Source organism: Solanum dulcamara, chromosome 2 (assembly GCF_947179165.1).
Source record: "Solanum dulcamara chromosome 2, daSolDulc1.2, whole genome shotgun sequence".
NCBI classification, from domain to species: Eukaryota; Viridiplantae; Streptophyta; class Magnoliopsida; order Solanales; family Solanaceae; genus Solanum; species Solanum dulcamara.
Genome location: NC_077238.1, coordinates 61,404,028 through 61,407,666, shown reverse-complemented (window position 1 = coordinate 61,407,666; position 3,639 = coordinate 61,404,028). Strand labels below are relative to the sequence as shown.

Sequence of the window (3,639 nt, the reverse complement as noted above, 5' to 3'; positions counted from 1 at the left end):
ATGTCTGCAGAACTCTAACAATATTAATGACAACATATGTCGGGACAGAGCCCCCGTCGTACCCCTGAATAACAAAACAATACTATACATCAACGGCCAGTGCCAAAAACTAGGCTTCGATACAATAGAGCCTCTTCCAGCAAAGCTGAGCGAAACTCTAAGCTGATGGACTCACAAAACCTGTACCAGTACCTACGGGCATGAAACACAGCCCCTCGAGAAAAGGGGGTCAGTACGACATGTGTATTGAGTATGTAAAACATAACACAATACGACTGGAGGCATATCTGAAATAAAGAAGCAGGGGATAAAATATCAAATCAGAAACCTATACTTGGGTAAGTAAAATCATGCATGCTCAAATTTTTAATATAGCCGGCCCTATCAGGGATCCGGTAAATTATATTTATAGAACCATCACCTCCTTATTACAACACATCATCACATAATCACATATATACATACGTACTCGGCCTCCTAGTGAGGGTGCGATGAACAATGCAATAGAATTGTGTACGAATTCGTTAACCGGCTCGGGACTTGGAGATGAAGTGTTACAGTATACAATAGTAGAGTAGTCCTAAAAAAACACAGTTTAAATCATTATCGGAGACTCAATGAAGTCATCAAGCGAACCATCACTTGGAGATCAGGGTAGGAAGTATCTGACGTATACCCTCTAAATGTCACTAAGGACTAAGTAAAAAAGAGTTTTGGAAATCTTAAACACATACCAGTGTGAAATATCTTATAGATGTTTGAGCATTAATTATCTCAGAGTCTTTAGGAAAAAGAAGGGCTCTATCTAATCAATCATTATACAGTCACAAAGAAGACTCGAGGAATAGGGGTTTAACTATTTTAAGAGTCTTAACATTCAGAAGTGAACACGAATTATGAATCATGAATCATGTTCATAGCTCATGAATAGAGTTACCCCAAGATTCACACACATATAATTGGTCACTTAAATCTAAGACATGCCCAAAAGAAAGGAAGGATAGGCTTTACATACTAAGGTCAAAATATGTCAAGAGAAAGCTTTACATACCTGTTTCGGGTTACTTGTTATCCTTTTCGTCTCATCGTTCTTTGAACCTAAGTAACATAAAAGAAACACGAGTATTAACAACCCTTGTCTTTCCATAACCTTGTGATACACATGAGTATTCATAGAACTCAACCCCTCATTCGCCTTCTCGATTAGTTCCTTAATTAGCTAAGGTGTTAACAAAAATTGGATAGCACCTCCTCTTTAATGTGCCCTATCTGAATTCCCAATTAGGTACTTAATACCTACATCCAACCAAAAACATAACCAGAAGCTCATATATATATAACATGGCAACATTACACAATATAAACTCCAAACGACTAGCTCAAAACTACGATACCAAAATAAGGTTTCTAGTTTCCGTTTTGCAAAACCTTTAACCGTACGAAGTGGGGGGTCATGAGCAACTCGATAAAATCCAATGTATTTTGGGATAAGTTTCCTTTTCTGGACAAATCTTGTTACTCCTTTCCTGGGTGATCCTGTTACGAATACCTAATTTTCAGTTTGAACTCTGCACATCGATGTCGATTATCTGTATGTCACTTATATCGACTCTAGGCTACTATTTAATAGCTTGTTTAATCATAGTTGGGTTAACTGGCTTAATCTTTCCAACCTTAATTCAACTAATAGGGGACTTATATGTCCTGCCCCACCAGTCTTGTATGGGGTCAATGGGGTACCAGAGTGGTAGCCATTATGATAGGCAACTCGATAGGTGATGGATAATCATCCCAGCTACCTTCAAAGTTAACACTCCGACTCGCGACATATCTTCTAGCATCTAATAGTGCACTCAATCTGTCCAGCAGCTCGAGGGAAAAGTGGGGTACTAAGACCTACTTGTGTTCCCAATCTCTTCTTGGACTGATCTCCAGACATTAATCATAATTAAAGTCCCTCTATCTAAGATATTAGTTGGGGAAACCCCACAGAACCTTACTACCTCCTTATCTTATAACTTTACCTAGTTCCAACTGTATAGTTGGTCTTGATTGAAAACAAATGGGCTGGTTCATTAGCCTACTCATAATAACTCGTATAGCACCCTACTTTCGAAAAGTATAGAATAGGTGCGTAATGATGTTGATAATTTGGGAATCCTTAGCCTCGTATAGTCCCTCTCGATTCTTTTAAGAACTTTAACTGGCACTCTATCTTTTGGGTTTTTCTTTTCAATCCTTAGCGTTGGCTGCCAAGTGGTGTCGAAATTCCCTCGCCCACTGGCCTAAATAGCCATCCTGTGGTTTGCCTATCATTAACCGGTACTATATTGAAGAACTGTGGTATTCAAGTGCGCCATCAGTTAGTAATTAGCTAAACCTGCTGGTTTCCCTTAAGCTCTTTTTACAATTCCCTCAACGTAACTTATAGTACCCTAGGTATATAATCCCATGTCTTTTTTCCGTTGCTAGTTCAGATCCTTGCATCTCACGCGATCATACTAGCACTAATGCACTAAATTCTATCAGAATTTCGAAGTTACGAGTGCTTAGGCGAGAGTAATACTGGGATGGGTGACCTCCTTAGGAAGTCTTCATGTCGCATTTCATTGTAATCCTTGCAATAATATGCGGGGCACTCAACTTAGCCCAAGATTTACCTTAGCGGGGTCTCGCTAGTCTTTATGTTTTGCCTTGCCTTTTTCTCTATTATCTTGCAACCGGTATAGGGGTAGATCTTTAGTTCCACTATGACCATGTCCGTAATCTCCTACTGTATTCACCCATTTTTGTATGCATCCATTCATTAGGGTTGGCTACTGAGTAGCGCTAAAGTTCGTTCATATAGTGACCTTTATAGCCGCTTTGAGTTTTGTCTGTCATTAGCTGGCATAATCCCAAAGGAGTTTGGCATATGAGCTCGCCATCCTGTAGTAACAAGCTAGTTCTTCCCGTCTTACTTAAACCATTTCATACTTTCCTTACCCCAGCTGGTAACACTTTAGATTTGTTATCTCATGTCTTCCTTTACCTTTACGAGAATGTGATAAGGTGCTTAACTTAACCTGAGAAATATCCTAGCATCGTTTCGCTAGGTCTTATGTGTTACCCTGCCGTTTCCTCCCTTACCCTACTATCGGTGTCTGGGTAGATCTTTGATCCAATTGTGACCACACCTTACCTTGCCCGTGGTACTCATTTCATCCCGACAGTTTGTCTTATCCTATCTTCGCAGCTTTTGGTGGGTATCCAAAATATCATAATTGCCTTGTCATTATTAAGCCCCTATTCCTTTTGTCATGTACTTACTCTCTTAGATTGACGCTTATATACACATACTCGTAGGTTGCACAACCATTCTGATGCAACTTGTAGGAGATAGACGTAGTCCTTCAGTCTCCTGGTCCAGTCTACTGTACACATCTTATTCACCTTGAAACTTGCTTGCCCCATGTCGTTATACTTCTTTCTTTTCCCTCATTCACTCTTTGCTTTTCTCATCGCCTATCATAGGAGGTTTCGTGTTCCTTTTTCCTTGGTTATGCATCTGTCGCAACACCCTTTGTGACCAACTCTATAGACATCCTTTTGACTTTTGGTCTAACATAATGTCATTATCCTCTATAGTGTCTCTTGAGT

The 3,639-nt window shown here is 39.7% G+C and overlaps 1 pseudogene; it reads left to right on the top strand.

Annotated features, from left to right (window-relative positions):
* The first annotated feature begins 2,488 nt into the window (after positions 1 to 2,488).
* LOC129881231 (5S ribosomal RNA) lies at positions 2,489 to 2,608 on the top strand (annotated as a pseudogene).
* The last annotated feature ends 1,031 nt before the right edge of the window (positions 2,609 to 3,639 follow it).